Source organism: Tachypleus tridentatus, chromosome 8, assembly GCF_004210375.1.
Source record: "Tachypleus tridentatus isolate NWPU-2018 chromosome 8, ASM421037v1, whole genome shotgun sequence".
In the NCBI taxonomy this organism is placed as follows: Eukaryota; Metazoa; Arthropoda; class Merostomata; order Xiphosura; family Limulidae; genus Tachypleus; species Tachypleus tridentatus.
The window spans coordinates 22589325-22610838 of record NC_134832.1 but is presented as its reverse complement, the minus strand read 5'-3'; the positions used below and the strand labels follow the sequence as shown (position 1 = coordinate 22610838).

The 21514-nt window shown below is 27.9% G+C and overlaps 1 protein-coding gene across 50 annotated transcripts in view; it reads right to left on the bottom strand.

Moving 5' to 3' along the window:
- LOC143258659 (uncharacterized) overlaps positions 1-21514 on the bottom strand; it is a 113400-nt gene that overhangs the window by 9961 nt on the left and 81925 nt on the right. For 38 of the 50 annotated variants that reach the window (XR_013032449.1, XM_076517975.1, XM_076517983.1 and 35 more), the window contains 4 exons: positions 17143-20734; positions 13797-14116; positions 7049-9562; positions 815-5980 (listed from right to left, as the gene is read on the bottom strand). The gene's annotated coding sequence lies outside the window, so the exon portion shown is untranslated. The remainder of the gene's footprint in view (positions 1-814; positions 5981-7048; positions 9563-13796; positions 14117-17142; positions 20735-21514) is intronic. The other 12 variants (XM_076517976.1, XM_076518001.1, XM_076518002.1 and 9 more) reach the window with 8 other exon arrangements.

Below are 21514 nucleotides of genomic sequence, written 5' to 3'. Positions count from 1 at the left end.
TTATCTAAGATATATTCATGGAATTCATGCAGTCTATAATAGCATTTTGCAAAACTATTGGTAAAGGAACTTAGAAAAAAATAACATTTTATAAATGTAGTATAACTTTAATGCCCAAAATGATCAAAAACATTGTATTATTTTATCCATACAAGCGTGAATAAAATAATGACCTAATATTACGAATATATTACATAACATTATAAAACAGTTAGTCTTGCATATACATACATTTACAATCATATTTCACTGATAAAGCTCCACCTTTTTATTCTCACACATGAGACACACCATAAATAGTTAGCTGCTTAATATGGTGCATTTCAATAAAATGATTTTAAAGTCGTTGCACCTCAAACTGATATAAAAACAGCAAAAGATTATTATTTGATATACAATATAACAAAACGGTCTGAAATAAAACTATTTCCAGCCCTGAGTGCCATTCTTGAAACCTAAGCCAAAAACAACAGATAGACATGTCTTATTAATCATAATATATTATGATATATTATATTATAATATATTATAATATATTAATCATAATATATTACATAACATTATAAAACAGTTAGTCTTGCATATACATACATTATACTTTTATCATTGCTAAGTTTAAATGCAATAACATCAGTATTCAGATTTCTATAATGCATAAATATATTTCATTATATGAATGAATATTAAACCCTCTACACAAAATAAAGTTTTTTTTTCCCACAATATAATGAGCAAGTGTTTTCAAACACCATACTCATCAGGCACATAAAAACAAAACATGCTATAAAACCCATATCTACTATGTAATGCATACAGCTTGCATCATGGATCCAACATGTTAGAAGCCTCTAAACTACACTTCTCATGTGCCATTCTAAGGTGTCGATACAAGTTGTGACGCCATGAAAATGCTCTGTAACAGATGGTGCAGTGGTACCGGTCACGTGAGGTGGCATGTACAGCCATATGTCGCTGAAGTATATACTTTGTTGTAAGCAATTTCCCACAAATTGGACATGAGTGTTCTGTTACTGGTCTCATTATCTCTTCACCTGATATAAAAAGACCACAAAAATATATAATGTAATATCATGCAAACCACAATAAAAATTATCCTTTTAACCCACTGTAATGAATATTAAAATTAAATCTAACTAAAGTTTATAGGTTAAGACATCAATTAGGAAAGGTAGTCTCAAAAGATGAGAAAAGCATGCAGCCCCAAATTCTTTATTGCCTAAACAACAATCAGTATTGCTGACCTTACAACAAGACATGCAGATTAAAACATTAGACCAAAACAGTATCTTCTTTTAATGTCTTATCACACTTACATGTACTGTACACCCTTACTTTGTTTTTAATTCTTGATTGCTGTAACAAATGCCAATCTATTATATTTTCTTAATTCAGTAACTAACTGATACTTTTTCTAATGATTACAAAAAACATCTTATTTTGTTAAAGTAATTTAGATTACACAAGTTGTTTTTTTTATTTCTAGCATAATTACTATCTCATAAAAATAAATCATACCCTGTATAATGCTAAGAAAAATTACTCTGACAAATGTATATTGAAATTTGGAAAATCAATTAAGAATTGTTATTAAAACAACTTCAAAATACTAAGTTCACACCAGTATAATTTTTATTTCATTATCCTTTTCTCTCAGACTCAAAATGAAAAACAAAAATTTTTTACAAGATTCTTACAAACTCTTTATTTATCATCCACACTTCAATACTAAAAAGAGGGTAAGATAAAAATGAAAATTTTATAATACTTTATTAACTTAAGCATTCCTAAACTTCTTTAAAAAACAAAGGCAAAGCATAAAAAACATTCCTTGGTATTCCAGAAAAAAATATTAAGTATGAATAATTATGAAGCTTCTACCAAGTTAGCAATAAATATGCTAGTGACTTTTGGGGGGAAGGGGTGGCAGTGATGGCCATTTTTCAATTCTTCTCATTTTGGTTAAGTTGAAGATCATTGAATAAACGAATTATGAATCTGGATTTAATCTATATTCTTTAAAATATTCATAAAGACTCACTTCCTATTACTGACTTGCTCATTACCATTACCTTTCTCATCCATTAAAGATACATCTCATTTACAACAATTAACAAGAAACTTAGTTTACTTTCTATAACATTCTTTCTTCACAATATAATCACTAAAAACAAAAAGTGTCTTCAAACTATTTATCCATGAGTTACAATCACAAAGATGTTCATTCTGTGCTTCTTTCTTCCTGGTATAGAGATGGATGAAACAACTTTCCTTCTATTATTTAGTTTAACTGAAAATATAAACTGACACAATACCATTGCAATATACTGATTTTGATCATCTCTGAGACACTACAAATGTAATATGTTGGTAATACTATCTTAAAAATAGCACCATAACACCTAGTTTTAGAAGTATGTCTACATGCAACACAGTAAGATTCTCAGTGAGCCGTTTCTAAATATATACAGTAAGATTCTACTAATGGCTATGCCTTGTACAACATTTCAGGGTGTTACAAATCTCTACTGATTACACTTTGAACTCCAAACCCTAGGCCCCCCTTCAATATTTTGAGAAAGAAGTTCTACAAACCAATCTCCTAGAACATTTACAAACAGCTCTCACACTGGAAAGTGACATTTTCTTCCTACCTACTTTCACAGGAAGTTCTCACCCTGAGTACTTGTCAAACCACTATAAAACAAAAGATAATTACACAAACAAACTTTACTTAAATTTAAAATATAAGTTCATACAGCTCAGAAAGTTTTCCTGTTGCCTTTATACTTTATATTTATTCTAACTTTACAGTACATCCAAGTCACTACAGAATTAATAATCAGTGATGACGATAAAACCCACTTGTACAAAAAATGTATATGTAAAAATGGCTGATTTGGGTTGAGAAAATTTTTAATGTAGAGGAGCGAACAACATTTCGACCTTCAAAACGTTGTTTGCTCCTCTACATAAAAATTTTCTAAACCATTTTTACATATATATTTTTTCACTACAGAGTTCTTATATCTCAAATTTAAATGACATACTCTTACTGGAGGTTAAACTTGAGATTCCTCAGATTCCACTAGTGTTTGAGATATGCTCTATTGTTTAACTTTTAATTTTAACATAGAACTGTTAACCTCAGTAGATACCAGAAGCCACAGAAAATAGAATAAATTTAAATACCTTAACGAATTAGTTTATGGTTTGTTCTTTTCTTTGTATAACTCTCTATACTGGTCTAACCTGATTGAGGTGCAATAAGCAAATCTATGTTGTCAAAACATTAAAAAATAAAGCAAAAATAACTGCTGATACTTTTAAATGTTTAATAATCTTAGAAATAACATTACAGCAAGTATAGGAGTGTAATACAGTTTCACAAGTAACATCATAAAAAACATCACCATTTGACAGGCTCTTAAATATTATATAGCATTACGGAAATGTAATATATCTGAAGAACTGAGTTGTAAATAACAAGTGCCAAAAATAATTCTTTACTATTTGCAGTGATTCACTATCATCCATTTGACATTCTCATAAAGTAAGTAACACATTTGCCAAAGTTTCAAGCACCTTATTCAATTCCTTAATGCATGAAACATACAAGTTAAATTCAGAGCTTCTTGTGTAAGAAATAACCCCCCAAAATGACTTTTCTTTATATTGATTACAGGATCACAAGTGTCACTACCATTAATTTATTTTCGTGTGTTCATCAGCAATATGAATTGCTGCTTGTTTCATCTCCTTTTAATTTCAAATTTGATTTGTTAAAAAAATTTATTCTGCAATAAACTGAAATAATAAATAGCATATTCCATTTACTATTTATGATAAATAGCATATTCCATTTACTATTTATGAATGTGCTGGTAAATTCTCTGTTCATGCACAGAATGTCATCATTTGTACACATGTAGAATCTCAATATTGGTAAACTTAGTGATGGGGATTCTTGCATGGTACTTTTTTGTCAGAACTGATTAATTATTAATAAACAAAGTAGCAGCATTCAACAATACCTTTTAACTTAATCATATAAATAAAAAATTTTTAAAAACACAAATACATCTGGTTAAAGAAAAATTAGAATAAAAACACTTGACAATCCAAATGCTTTGATATAAAAGCCTTCCCTCTTCCAACCCTGAAGAAGGAAAGTACATTACGTGAAATTCAATTAGCTGTAAGATTTTTGCATTTTAAGTGATATACTTTTTAAAAGCATCTTTGAAAACTAATATTTTCCAAATTTCAATACATTTATGAGTTTTTATATTTTAAATGCAGGAAAAATTATGGAAAATATTAGTTCAAATTACCATATTGTTAAAACAAAAAATATTTCAAAATATAGTTTGTATTCTGTAAGATACAAACTAATAAAGAGAGAACTGCAAAAAGTACACAAAAATACTTTAGCTAAGTGTGTTTCAACTGGTACTAGCTTATTTTGACTACTTAAATTTAAGATTAATAATCAGAGATACAGTATGAAGTAACATCTCAATAAGTATGAGAAATTAATAGTCTCAAAAGCAACATCACTATAAGTAACAGTTATTGATATAGTCTAAAATGTGGCATTTAATACTCTCTCAAGTGCAGCATTTGAACAAGTATAGAAATTTCATACAACCTCAAAAGTAGCATTACCACAAACATCTGTTTTAGAAGTAACCTTATAATACGTATGGGAGATTAAAACAAGAACTAAATTACAACTGAAACAATAATCTTTGTATACATCTTCTAACAGATTTGTGATTGTAAAATAAATCAAATAAAAAATCAATCGCTGAAGTAAATCTATTTGTGAAGACTCACTTTCCAAAAAAAAAAAACAACTTAAATGTTTATAGCATATATTCTAATTCTATTCACTGAACCACAAATAACCAACAATTAAATTACAGGTATGTAGAGTTGTTTAAAAAAAACCAACTTAATAATACAAATGACAATTTTCCAAAGCACAAGTCTTTTCAAAACTAACAAAAACTTATTCTAAAATTAGCAAATATATATTGTTGAGGATGAAATTAACTTTGCTACTTACATACTTTTTTCTTGTAATTAAGCATAAAGTTACACAAATGGTTATCTGTGCTCTACCCACCACAGGTACTGAAACCTAGTTTCTAGTGTTGTAAGTCTACAGAGACATACCCACTGTGTCATTGGGGAGCCTTACATACTCAACACCAAGAAAAATAATAATCTGCATTTAATGTATAGACTGATTAACCTAAAATAACTTTCTGTGGCAAGATATTTAAGTAAACTTCTTAAATAAGAAATATGTTATCAATAAAAAAATAAACTGCATAACATATTATCAAACATGCTGTGTACATATTTCTTGCACTTGGATATAATCAATTTATTTATTCAAGACTGGCAAATCAAACCTCCCTCTTCATCTTCACAAATGTTTACATGTAAATTTTTATTTCCTCTTACAAAAGAGACTACCATTAAAAAAAATGCTAACAACTTTATAATCTTGCTACCAACATTTTCAGAATAATGTAAATTTGCTCAATAAATTTTATTCACATGACAGAACTCATGCTAAAAATGTAAAAAAAAGAGGTATTCTTTCGAGGTATTACATAAAGTAAAATTTTGGAAAAATAAATAATCCAGCCTAATACAATACCAAACTAACTTGATCACACATAACCTCTCAGTTAATTTGCAGATTCTACATGTTTCCGTTTAGGACAGTCACGTCGAAGGTGGACACTTAAAGTTTTTTTCCACTTGTATTTCACAAAACAGTATGGGCATTGGTGTAAAGTGTCTCTGTGGCTATGCATGTGCTGTCTTAGAAGGTGTTTTCCACGAAATGACTTGTTACAAATGTGGCAGCGGTGGTAAATGGAAAAAGAAGACTGATGCCCTTGAGAAGATATTCTCCAACGTCTTGCAGTAGACAAAAACAATTCTGAAAAAAAATGAAACAAACAAAAAAACAGATAGAATATAATAAAAGTATTCTAAAAATTGTACTCGAAAATATTAAATTTAAGATATATTATGCTACAATAAAAGTTTTATTATTTTCAAAATCACTTGTAAACTTACATTACATGATACATCAGCTCCTTGAACATTCTCATAAGTGTATGCACTGTCTGTCTGTTTATACAATGTACCTTTCATATTGAAAAATGCTAAAGGATATCTTTTATTATTACTATATCCTATCCCTGCAGCATTATGCCACTGCATAATATTATTACTTAGGTCATGTATGCAGACTTACAGTTGCCTGTTTGTTACCTTAGCCTCTGGTTTCAATCTTCTCTTAACTTATATAAAAAATAAAAAAGGACAAGTTTTTTGTGTGAAAGTTATCTTAGAACCTTTAAATAACTGATTGCTACAATCAATCCAAAAAACAAACTTTGAACAATGAGTTTGGTAACCTCACTCTCACAAAAGCAAATAGTTCACATCACCCTAGAATTAAACATCCATAAAAAATAACTGTACTTATGAAAACACAATATAATCAGAGATAAAGAGATATCAGACACCATGTTTGGTGTTTTGTTCTTGCATGAATAATGTGAAGGGATACTAGGTTACATTTTGTATACAAAATGCTATACATATATAATCTGCCTGTTTTATTTATATGTACCAAATGACGTATAAAACATTTTAAAACAGTGAAAAATTGTTCACAAATGTGTAGCTAAATTAAAGTATGTGGATTAATACAAAATAATTTCTTCTTCTTCTAAAGTGTTTATTGTTATACATGAAATTACTAGAAGAAATACAAAATAATTTATTTGTAAATGTTTAAAAAACTACAGTGTACAACTGAACAGATGGATACCAGGTCATATCATAATATTTCACACTTACAAACAACACATACACTAATTATAATAGCAAATATATCTTTATTTTATGATTATTGATTGTCAAAAGTATCTCCCTTTTAACTCAAGGCACAACACTTGAGTGAAACACTAGCACAACAACCTTATAATAATCCTACCTTTGGATTTTTTCATTCTTATAATGTATGGTCTGTCTTAACTGTTTTTCTTTTCAGACTTATGGTTCTTTGCCATCAAAATCTATGATATAACCTCATATGTGTACTCAATGTAGTTTTCCAAGAAAACCGCCTGAAGCATACATTACATTCATACTGTTTTCTCCTCAACCTATGTATTTCCATATGTCGATTACAAGTGCTTTTATCAAAGAACACTTTCTTGCAAGTGGGACATCTTGGCCTTCCTGTATCTGGATCTTGTTCAAGTTTTTGTTTTGAGGAGATTTTCCATCCACGCCTCCAGTGAGCTGGCAGCCAGGTACAGCCTGAAACATAAGAGATTATCAGAACAATGCACAAGCATTTGTATTCTCAATGGCAAAGCTAAAGTTTAAAATAATCCCATTTAAAGCAAAATGTATAAATAGCTATATAAATTCATTGCTAACACACTGTAATTAAAGGATATATATTCATATATATTTTTCTTTAATACACAATTTGATTATTCATACCAAATACAGTGAAAAACTATTACATGCTATTTTCTGTACCAAATCATGATTTTGACTAGAAGAAATTCAAGATTTTTTTCCTGTTTTTACTAAAGGCTAGCCTGAATAGTTACTGAAATCCTCCTGTTTGTGAAATAACTCAAAATTTATTTTAAGAAATAAAACAAAACTTAATTTATGGTGAAACAATACTTAGTGATGTGTTTTCTTAAGTCTCATGTCTCAATATCAACTTGGTTTGTAAGTTGTTTTTTACCACTACAATACTTCATAATTATTCATATGTCCACTGAGTAAAATAAAGTGTGTTAAAGTCAACATTTAAGAAATTAATGAGATTACCATTATTTTCTAAAATGCACAAGTCTTTTATATGTAAAAAAAAGAGAGAGAGACAAATGCATAGTTTGCTACTGACAGAGATATATCATAAAAAGAAATATCAATATTACTGTATTTTATGTTTCTCCATTTGTTGCATTGAAACTTACATTAACGTCAACACCAGGAATATTTATTTTGTAGATGTCACATGCTCTCTAGGTGTCTGCAGTAATTCGTTTACTCAATTATCTGGTTAACATACTCTTCGCATCTTAATATGTTCTTCCAAAATAAACACTATACTTGTTTTAAAACAAATTTTACAGGTAATACAATTTTTTTTCTATTTACCTACAGAAAATTTCCTGTTTAGGTAAAAAAGTTCTTTAAGAGCATTTTTGTTATGGAAAATGTTAAATATACACATCTTTTTCTACTTATTTTTGCAGTTGTAATTTTTATTAACTATGAACTGAAAATGCCAACATTTTACAAACAAATACTTTTATCAGTGTTAAGATTGTACTTGATTTCTTTACAAAACAATAAACAACTTCTTTGTTTCTAGTTATGAATATCATACTGTACATTAAGCTTTGTTTCATGATCCTGTTTGTTTGATAACTTAATAATGGAATTACATGATGAAATTTATATGTACCAATACATAAAAATCTATTTTTTTAATTTTTTTTACAATTTTAATGATGAAATTTTAAATAAGCTTTAAAGCAACTGTTGCTTATCCATTTATTGGGAAGCGCATTAAAAACCCCACAAAGAACTGTAAAAACAAAACAACTTAATGAAAATAATCACATTTCACTACATGGTGGTACTTTTACTTTATTTCTACAACACCTAAAATAAACATTTTTGTACATAGCTGTTAAACAATACTTTACGCTTAATGCTACCATAAAAAATACATAGGCCTTGAAATAATAATGAAATTATTTTCCAAGCAAAAGAAAACAAAACAACTTCTTATAGTTTACAACATTGCTAACTTTGTTTTGTCGTTAAATACAACTAAGGTTACCACTGGATATTAAAAAAGTTTACAAAAAAAGAAATGAATGTTTAGCCATTAATTCATAATTAAGATATTTTTTATCACAGCTAACAAGCCTCCATAGAGTGGACTGGTTACTTATTTAAGACTTTTCAATTTTTGTAACTTTGTAAGTACCAACTACCTGTAAATGCATGTGTACTCAAACTTTAAAGACTTTTCTAATAAAATAAATATCATTTTTATACCTCTTTTATTTTTCATTAAAACATTAATAACATTCACAAGAAGATATCTTAATCATCACCTTTTCAGAACGTAAAAAAAAAGGTTTTTTTTTAAAACAAAATTGTCACTTTTTACAATCAATTCCAAACAACAACTTTTTAGATTGGTACTTAACACTGTGAACTCTTTTAGTATGCATTTTCAGATAGTTTATGGTTGTAAACTTTTTATGGCAGAAGTCACAAGAATATTTTGGGTGTTGTGCATCATGCAAAAACATATGACGTCGTAAGTTACTGGTGTCGAAAAATGTTTGTGAGCAGATTGGACATAATGGTCTTCCTTGGTCATTAAACAAATATTTTTCTGAGCATCTCCTGCCTGCTCGTTTATACTGGTAGTTCACTTCAGATATTTCTTGGTATTCACCTAAAATTTAAAAGAAAATATTTTATAAATACTTTGCAAGCTAGATTACTAACATCTAAACCAACAAGATCTGTAGGGTACAAAACTGAAAGAGCATTATGAAAGCATTTAGTGACTGGAAAATGAAACAATAGAAACAAAGTTGAAATTTTAAATCATGCAAGCAAGATCAGAAACAAGTTATTTCTTCTGAAATTCACATAATAAATATGATTCAAGTGATGCAATCTTATTTCTCCATTCTTTTGTTAGTAACACTGTAAAGTGTTTTTTTTTTTCAGAATACAGATATAACAGAAAAAATGGTACATTTTTATATCCTAAAATTGGGAAATATTTGCATATTAATGACATCACACATATTTTTCAATAAATACATAAGTTAAGGTTCATGTTACCACTTTTCCCATTGAAAATTAACTTCCAAAATTTCACATAAATGAAAAATTTATTAATTATCTTCAGATTTAAATAAACATTATGACAAAATCATTGCTATTTTAATAATGAATTTATTAAATATCAAGCTTAATATGGGAAAATCCCAGTACCACATTAAACTGACTCAACATTTCAGCACCTATATTTTACATACAAGTTTAATGATACAAGCTTGCAATGATAATTTCATAACTTAAGAAGTTAATACCTACATTCAAATTGTAACAGTTATAATAATAATAAAACTCTCTAAAATGGTAGAATAACTTAAATATTTAATACTTATATCAACAAATATACATTAGTAATACAGAAATAAATTTTAGTTTTTGTCACCATGATTTGCATATGAAAATCAATATAATGTATGTAATGTTCAAGTAAAACAAGATGCATTAACATATGTCTAAGCTGCAAAACACATAACTCTGAGAAACTGCTATCAACTTCATTTTTTTATTCTTGTGAAAAACATTATAAGATACATAATACAACAATGAGCAAGTTCAACAAGTACTACAAAATTTTATTTTTATATCTTTGTTTTTAAATGCTATACAATATGACAAGAAGTGAAAAAAAGGAAACACCAAGTGAAGAAATGCAAAGATAAACACTGGTTATTATCTGATGGTTTCTAATATATGATTTTAGCTTAACATTTGTTTAAGAGCAGAATTTGGATTGGTAAATATCAAGAAATATCATAAGTAACAAGCAAATAAATTAAATGACTTACAAGGTGTTAATGTACTTTGATATTTATCTCCCATGATAACTAAAGACAGTTCTGCTGTCTGGATGAATATTCATCAATATAGTAATAAGCAAATAACAGATAAAGCTTAGAGATATAAAGGAACACCTGTACTCCTAGTGCTACACTATGGTCAAAGAATAACTGGTTGTACACACATTTTTTTTAAATAACCCTGTAGAATAGCCTTATTCAACCTATGATATGGATCATCTTGCAACAGAGTGGATGTAATAAAATAACCTACAGAATTAAATCTGCAGTTGAATACCTATGCTAATGACTCCTTTAGAACTGGGCAGTTTAATCAAAATTCCTATTAAAGTCAGTTAATTGAAAATATTAATTCCAATGGTTACTGTTTTCCATTATTCTAATAATGATTTAAATAAAATCTTGATTATATCAATTTAAGGAAAAATTAACCAACTAATTTAAACAAGGGTTTCCAATTATTATAGATTTTGCTTATTCCAACAACTGATTAACCAAAGTTATGATTAAATCAATTGTTACAAAGATAATCAAATAATGAAATTAAGGTTTTCACTTAATACTGTTTTTTTATTATTCCAATTACCTACATAATCAAAATAATGTCAAGAAACCTGCTTGCCTTCTCTTCCTTATGGCAAAGGTATTAAAAGAGTGTTTGCCACTATCATTAATTTTGAACTACCACCATTCAGTTTTCTTCTGCTGTTGTTATTGAGCTTCTGAATGGAGTGAAGGAAATTGGTTGGCATCACTTTTTATTTTACATATGGTTTAAGGAAAATGTACTAATTGGTTAATGGCACTACCTCTTAGTTCTAATGACCATACTTGAATAAAATAAGACAACTCCACGAATGAAGTTGAAGGAAAGTAATTACAGAAAATGCATTTGAAGTTACCAAAAAAGGGGAATAAGTATGAAGAAACTGTAAATATCACCTATGAAGTAATAACTGCCTAAAAAGATTGTTTCATACATGCTTATATCAATTAAAAATATTTAAATTCTGAACTAATCCTATAATAATCCTTGTCTTTTCTCTTCTGTATTCTATGCAGTGCAATGTCAGTGTTACTTCTAACTTACTCTTACAGTGAAAGTTAATTCTCATGCACATTTGTCATAACCAAATGAATATATTAAACATAACATGTTTTAAGAACATTCATAAATGTTAGAAACAGTAAATTTTAGCTAGAAAATTGTGAAAAAGCAATTACATTCCACAATAGAAAATACAGACTTGATACTTTAGTGTCTTCAAAGTTCCACAGTCAAATGGTAAAAAAAATACAACAGTATTAGCCATGACAAAATAGAATAAAACAGTCTTCTCCTTAATTCTTTGCTCAAGAAAAGTTTAAAACAAATATTTGTGCTGAGATCTTCTATAATAAAGATTTAAAGATAGTCTGTATTATTATATATAAATATTCCCTATTTTTCAGCCAGAAAATGGTAAAAGAACATGGCATTCTTTTATTAATATTCTAAAAGTTATTATAAGGAAAAACAGAACAAAGGACTTCAAAAACTAATAGAATTATTCACAATAATTATGGGATGTACCTTACAATTTTGGTTTTCATTTCTACAACATAATTTTAATTTAATTAGTGTTTATTCTCATTAGTAAATTATTATAGAACTGTTACATGTGAAAGTGAACAAAAATTTGTTACTGTCCAACGAGTTTATTTGTAATTTGAAAATGAATACTGCTATTGTTTTTGACAGTAGTTTAAGCACTTGAAAAATATGTAACTCTTGCTTCTTCTTCAGGTTGAAAAATAAAACTTTACTTACAGGTAATACAGAACTTAAAAGTTACAATAATATATAATTCAAGGTACTAAATGAATTCTGCAATACTTTTGCTAATTAGAATGCGCATTTTCAACAATGGAATTTCAAAAAAAGAAAAAGCAATAACAATGCTAAAATCAAATTTAAAACAATCAGCTTACTTGAATTGTTTTTATTTTTTAGCAACCTGAATAATGTTTTGATAACACCAGTAACAATTCTATAATTAAGGATAAAGGGTAGGGTATTATGTTATAAGGCTTGGAAATGTGATTGTGTTGTTGTTAATAAAATGTATACAAAATACTTATAAGCTGCTATGGTATATACAATATTGTCATAAACTTTTAATAACATTAAACATTACGCATCAATATACTACTGTTTTTTGATAAATTCATAAATCAAACTTTCATAAGTTACATATGTTTAGCTGGATAGAGATTTTGGTTCTGTGTACAAATGTTTAATCACATAACAACACACAGAATCTTATAAGGATTCTAATGTGCATGTATATATGTATATATATATATATATACATATATCCATATTCACAAAACCTTTTGTCTAATAAAACATCTATCTGTTTTGTCAATCATTTAAAAGCTTTTAGCAAATCAAATTAAAAGTATTAACGCTTCAAGTTCAATTAAAAAACTAAAGTGTTTTGTATGTCTTATACAAATCTTTAACCTATCCATAAAATTTTCAAACTTTAGGACCAAGAAAATAACATTAATATAAAAGAGATAACCATACAAAATATTCAGAAGCCTTAAATCACAAAAATTGCCTATATTTCTAGGTTTTTACTAGCAAGTACATGGTTACTTCCAAATATCCCTAGAGATTTTGCAACTGTTTTGGTCAATAATAGTTTGAAACTGTTTGCTGAAATCACACAAACAACAAAATCAATGCAATCATGTACAAGAAAAAAATTACCAAATGCTACAGTAAGTTATTTCAAAATAAAGTAGGCTTCTATCTTCTAAACTGAATGTTAACATGCATGTTTATGAATTTAATATTTGTCTCAACTACTAATTATAGCACTTAATGTAACAAATGTACAAGTTTGTGACACAACAGTTCTTAATTATTTACAACTGCTAAATTTCACCAACTTGGTGGTTGTATGAAAACCAAGAAAAAATCTAAGCTACGATGAAATATTCTTTGCTATTTTACCTACACTTTTGAAATGAAAGTTAAATACAAACATTCACCTATAATGGGCTCTCATCATTAATAAGGTAGGTTCTTCAGTAGCTTATGTCAAACTTCATTCCGTGAACTCGTTTCTTGTGTAATTTCAGATAGTTTTTCCATGCAAACTTCCTTTGACAGAGGTTACAAGAATAAAATGGACGCTGTGGATTATGCATGTCTAGGTGTCGTCGTAAGTTACTCGTGTCAAAAAACGACTGGAAACACACAGGGCATAATGGTCTTCCTTCATCATTAAACAGGTATTTTTTGCTGTAACTTCTTACTATGTTAGTACTTTGGTAGCTTGCATCAACTGCTAACACTCCTGGGCAATTACCTAGAGAATTATTGATAAATCACTGGTTAGAGATTTTTCATGACATATTTGAATGATGATTTTGAAAACTGAAGATATAACTAGAATAATGAAAAGCCTATAACTTACAAATCTAAAATGACAAGGAGGTTCCTAAAACATATGAATGGTGGGAACAATTCATGCAATGTGTGAACATATTAACCTCTAAATTGAGAAACACCTTACCTTGTGGTCAGTATTAAAACAAAATTTCATACCGAATTGCATTTCTTCTTATTTGGATTAACATAAAGATTACATATATTTCTACATTCCAGAGTGATATAATGAAAAACTGCTGTTATCAATTAATTTTATTTAATGTTATACATATATACACGTACACATCTTAAGTTGATAAAACAGAATTAACATATATACATATATGTTCTTGTAGTGTTCCAGTTAAACATGAAAAAGAACCAGTTAGGAGTTTTGTGAAAGAACAAATAGATATTTTGCAAATTTCTCATATTTATAATTCTAATCACTCATCCAGTATAACATATTTAAAACTTTGCACTGTGGATAGTTAACTTTCAAGGCAACACTGTCAAATCAAGCTCAGGATTTTACACTAATGAAAGTTAAATGGTAATCAACAGCTTCATCAAACCATCCTGTCCAAAATTTTGTAGCATTGACATATTCATAGCATTCACAACAGCTTAGCTAAACCAATAGGTCGGGTCATAAGGTTTGTTCTGTTTAAAATTACATGCCTGTTAAAAGAATTTGCCAAAAATTGTATTATGTTTATGGTTTTGCAATTTTAAAACAAAAGCAAACTTATATGTTTACTAAATTACTACAATTTTTACTTTCTAGTTGCTGAACTACTTCCCTTTTCACTCATCAGATTATTATACCACAAGATTTTCTAGTCCAGATAGTTAATTCCTAGAACCATAAATTTCAAGATACTCCAATTACTTTTAATTCATACAGTTTTAACATCATGACTTTAATGTTCATGCCTAACAAATCACTATTCTCTCCATCATCATGTTTTAACTAAAAATGAAATGCTGTTCTTTATTTTCAAAACTGTTAAGATATTTAAGTCTACAGGTCCAGGACTTCCACCATCATCAATGTTGAGAAATGAGTCTTAACTGTATGAGTTGCTTATTAACCAACATCCATCTTCAGAACAACTACACTCATCACCTTTAGGAACTGTCTAGTAACTACATTCTTCACAACCAAGGTTTTACAAGGGTGACAGTTAAACTATGAAATACATCATTTACACAAACACAATACGTTAAAGAAAACTATGATTATGAGGATTAATGACACATTACAGTAGTTTTGTGTAAAGTTAGAGCCTAAGTTAAAAAAAGGCAATTAAATCATCAAATCTTGCACTAAAAATACTTTTAAAAAATCTGTTTTCATTATGAAAGGAAAAACCAAAAGTTTTAGAAACATATTTTATTCACAAGGTACATAAAAATGCATAGTAAATCAATATTAAAAGTAATTTGATACAAACAGACCAAAATCTCTGAATACTTACAAAGTTATTAATCAAAACTAAATACAATCGTGAAACGAATGGTTATTCATGAACCAATAATACATTATACAGATTTCCCAGAGTAAAATAAATTATATCAGCATTTCATATTTAAAATTAAAATGCATAATAATAAATGTTATAGCATCACATGTCAAATAAATCCAACACTATCTATGTAACACAAACATGTTCAATATGTTTAAAAAAGTTATTGCACTTTAAACTGATTATTATGATAGCATGCAACTAATACTGCAATTAAACTTCTAACACAAATTCCAAATAGAATTGTTATTCACTAATATTTTAGACTTTTCTATGCTTAAATTCTGTAATAAAAAAGCACTTGAAAGTTAAAAATGAAGTTTTGAGTGGGAAAAAACAAAACAGCTGGAAAAACCCTTAAGAATCAAAGAAAAACATGGCCATAAAATGATAAACAAATATCACAAAAAATAAGAGTAAATGCGTATAATTTAAAATGGAAAAAGTTACTCAGATTAATTAAATACTCTTCTATAATCTTTATTGTCTTTGTTTGCTCTGATATACAGATAGGATAATAGTTTTCTTAAACCATATTTCTTTTAAACTTCATACAAAATTCAAGTTTTTTTTACTTCATTGGATTTTTTTCAGCCAAAACATTTTACAAATTTGCAACTTGTTTTCCAACACTTCATTTCAATTAGATCAAAGTGGGGTGGGTTGTAGAGTTAGCAGCTACTTTACCCAAATTAATTGAATATACATTATACTAATTATTCCTAGTATGCTTTCAGTCCTCATTCTTAAACAATATCTTGTACTGGTGGTAAACAATAAACTATCATTTAAAATACACAACTGCTTTCTTACAAATATAAAGCTAGCATCATAAATATATGTAATAAAAACATAAACTACATGATATACATATCCACAATGTGCTATTCAAATTCTGCTTAAAGCACTTGGTTTCAATCTTAAGAAAATGATAATCTTACCACAGTAATATTAAACAGAGTACCCTAACTTACAGTGCTACAGAAATAATTATGTTGGCAAGATAATAGTTTCTTTAAAACTTAAAACTTCAATTTCATGAAAGATATTATCAGTTTGTATTCATTAACTCCAGATATTACTTAAAGAGAAAACATATCAATCATAAGCATATACAAATGTGAACACAGAATATTTTCTGTGTCATGAAATAACTATATCAACTTGTTTTACATGATTAAAATACTTTCAATGAAAGACAACAGCAAAAACTGTGCTTTAACTAGTTAAAAAATAAAACTACCTAAAATTTTTAATGTTAAAAATACTTTACAATAAAACAGTGATGATAATAGTAATCATATGATAACATCTTTATGGCTTTCACTTTCTATGTAGAATTATTTCATATGATATTAACTATATAATAATAATAAAAACAAAAGTAATTATCTTTTCACAAAATATGTACAATGAAATTTAATGGTAGACTTACACTTCAAGTAAGTGAATTTACAGAGTCCTTCCCCATCATTAACAAAGTTAATAATACTGGTTTATCTAGAACAAATAATCAAAATGAACCATACATGCAGACAAAAATAATAACAAGATTCTATTTGATGTTTCTAAACAATTTTACATAAAATAAAAAAAAAAACAAACACATAAAAACAAAATGGAATTGTAAACCATTTTCAAACATTGTGAAGTCTCACAGCATTTACAGTAGCTAAAGGGCAACATAATTTTTTTGTTACAGATTTTTTCATACAGTTAAAAAAAAAGTTTCATGTGGCTTCAATATGTGATAACATTTGTTTCTTTTTCATTTGATGCTAGAAAACAAGAACACTTTAATCTAGACAAAACATACCCTTATAAATAAGTATGTTATAATTTCTTAATTTCATCTGATACTATCAAATTATCTATTGAACTTCAACATGTGCTATCACAGAACTTACATGATATAAAGCCATGAAATAACTGTTAATCATATACCTGCTTAGATATCCCTTTTACTTTTCAAACAAAAATTCTATAGCACTAGGATTTTAAAAACCACTTATGAATAACTGTATCATTCCCATCCATGTTAATATTTAGAATGGAAGTTCAACAGTCATATGATTAAATAATAAATCACCTATTCATAAATATGATGTATTCAAAATGATTACAGAATAAATTACAATTAATCACAATTATTACATAGCATATTACATACAGAAAAACATTATGATTGTGTCATTAGAGCTGGGTGGTTAGCAGTATTTATTAATGAACTGATGCCCCCATTAATCATTACATGGCCATGGCTAACTGATCAGCATAGTATTCCTCAAATGCAGGTTTTTCCCCTCTAGTTAGCAATTTAACAAGGAGAGAAAAAGAAACATAAAAGTAACTTAGAGATGGGTGCTGTCAATCAGTTGCCTTCTTTCTTATCAACATTTTAAAAATTGGTAATAGTAGCAACTACCCTTAGTAGCTTTGCCATAACAAAGACAGGACAAGCAAGTTGGGTAACAATGGAAATTAAGCCTGAAACCCTTAAGTCAAGAGCCCCCTCCCTCAAATTGCCAAAATGGACAATGTTGAAGAAGAAAAAAATTGGACAGAGTACAGATAGCCTATTAGGTAGTTATGTCCTTACAATAAACAAACTAGCAGCAATGTATCAATTACTTGGAATACCAGAAAATAGTAATAATCAGAATCCTCATTTTCAATTAGTCAACTTATGGAATAATTAGAAACACTACTTTTGATTAATCAATTCAATCCTAACTTTGATCAATCAGTTGATTTACAAGACAGAAATTGATGTAATTTCTGCTCTTAGGTAATCAGTTAAACCACCCAGCTCTATGTGTAACAAACCCAACTAATGAATAATCACATTAATTTCTTGTTTATTACTACAGATTTAAAGTATCCTTGAAAAGTGTGTCACAGAAGAATAACCATCTCCTGAACTATTACATAAATACTTCTGAAAAACTTGCGCATTTTACATGCCCCATACTTACAAAAAAAAAACTCCATGTAAGTAGATTCAGTTGTTAAACATAATACAGATATTAAAAAGTTCTAATATAAACCAAATGTAAGCCCTTAAAAGCTTTACGACAAGTTAATCTTTCCACAAAAGATTAACATGGTTACATTTTTAAATTACATAACTAGATGTAGCTTAAAGCTAACAACAATCATTCTATATTGATCACTTTAAATTACGTGTAACATGTATATAAAAAACAGTAAATTAGTGAAAAAGACCAAATTATATTTTGTACATTTGCTATATATCTTTAAACATAATGACCATCATCATTTGTATAAAATTTCTATACTTATTCACAGCTATACATGAGACTGTGCAATCAGTACATTAAGTTTACTGTAATAATCATATTTTTATAACATGTATCCATGACTTAGACAATAATAACAACAGTTTACCAGATCTTGTCTATAAAAAACATTCATACATAAACCAAAATTTGGAACAAAAGAAATCAAAGATGCACATTAACTCTTTTTAAGTGATATGTTTTGCCTAACAAAATGTTACTTTCTTACAATATAATATAAAACTTTGTAGTACACTTAAATTGTAAAAATTAAACAAAAATATACTTTATTTCCATAATATACATAACACATTATAAGTATGCTTCTAATAACAAGATGACCACATAAATGAGCATCACATACTTAAATTCTGTTGTATAAAAAACACATTTTATCAAACATTTGAGTAAACCAACACATTAAAAAAGTGTTACCAGTGATGTATTTGTTACTTTAATTAAAATCTGACATTGAAAGTTTTCCTATGTATTACTTTCTACTTGTACAACTAAACAATATTATTCAGATTTGTACATGCTGGGAAAAATGTGTTTGTGGTCACTTATGATTTACTATTTAAAAGTTATCTGAATTACATAAAATATTTTTTCTTAATTTTCTCTCATGATTTTGATATCTGAGGATAATTATTATGTTAAATTATAATAGTGTTTTATTCATACTTGAAACAAGCAGAATGTTTTTGACTTAAAACATCAGTTTGTTTTCAGTTGGCATGGACCAGTTATTGTGTCTATCCTACTATTACATTTCTTAGTTAATATTTTCAATCCTTAAATGTATACTTATAAACATCACACAAGCATGCTTCATACTTATAAATTACAATCCAATCATTTAGTTGTGTCTGAAAACAAGTTTAAATTTTTGTATCTTTTGGAAAATCAAAATAATACTGTGAATAACACACTACAGTGTTAATCAGTAAATGTAAAAGTTAATTTTTCTGTATTAGTACAGATTACACATGATACTAAACTACAGAAATAAAAAATTAGAATTTTCAAAGGTCACTGTAGGAAAAGAACGAGTTTCTGTCAGCTGAAGCAAAATATACACTAGTTAACATTCAATAGCTATCATTGAAAATGCAGTTATTAGTACGGATACATATGTTGAGATGAAAAAAAGGTGATTAAAATCTAAGGTAAAACTAAAGATCAACCACAAGTTCATATGTTAGTGAAAATGCTTGGCCTAATAAAGTTTAATGGCACTGGTGTATGATTTTTTTCACAAGAAAATTTGATATATTGAATTTGCTTTGAACACTTTCTGTAGAATATATAAGATTTTGAAACAATTCCACCTACAACAATACCTTAACTTTTTCAAATGCTTAAGTAATAATTCCAGCTTACCAAGTGTATGAAGCTCCAGACTCAACTGATCATGACAACTCTGCCAGCTTAAATGCAAAGGCTGTCACTCAAGTTTATTAAATACTGTCCAAAGCATATGCTGTTTTACTTGTTTTCTTTTATAATGATAATAAACAAATATGTGTAATGCCACCTAAACTAGCTTTGAGTGGAATGTGCTTTGAAATGAAGCTACAAATAATTCTACTATTTAAAAAAAAGAATTCCAATCTGACATTTTCTAATAATATCCCTGTTCAGTGTACTCTTATCATAGAAACTCTTTTCCATATTCTGGTCTTTTCTTGATGACCTTTGGAATAGTCATGTTCAGTTTAGCAGGACCTGAGGACAAAGAATGTTTAATTTCAGATACTTAACTTTGCATTTATCTCACTTATGTAAATTCAATTTTTATAGTTTGAGCTATAAAATTTAAAGAAACATTTTTCTTATAAATCATTAAAGTTTTTGGCACAAAGTTCAATGCTACACATACATTTATAACAAACTTTAATTATACAAACACATTACACAAGTATAATGTGCATAAATTTAAAAAAGTGTTTGGTAAATATTTCTGTTTTAAATGACCTATTACAGATGTGACTTTAAAATTAAATAGTTATTGGTCAAGATCATGACAATAGAGCTATAAACTAAGTCTTTACCTTTATTTGCAAATGTGTTTAGTTTGTTTCCCCACATCACTACTATTCTTCAACACAATATTTCTTATATAAAAACTGAGTTAAATGCCAAGTGATGTCCAATGTTCCCATTAAATAAGAGAAATTTCTTTTATAAACACAGTTCTGCTTCTAATCTTCATTCTTTTAAAATAAACTACATATTGTGCTCCACTGGATATTTCACAAGAATAATTGTGATAACAAACCTTAACCATTTTATCTAGAGATAGTAGAATCAGAAAAAATAAATAAAATTATGTTAAATGTATATACAGGATGGCCTGTAAGTCCCTACCCATCCACATGTTATTATGTTATATTCAATTACCCATGTATTATAAATTTTTCTTTTTTTTCAGAGAAATATGGCTGATGTAAGCCCATTTACACTTAAAGAGCATATTGTGACAAGTACATGAGCACAAGAATACTG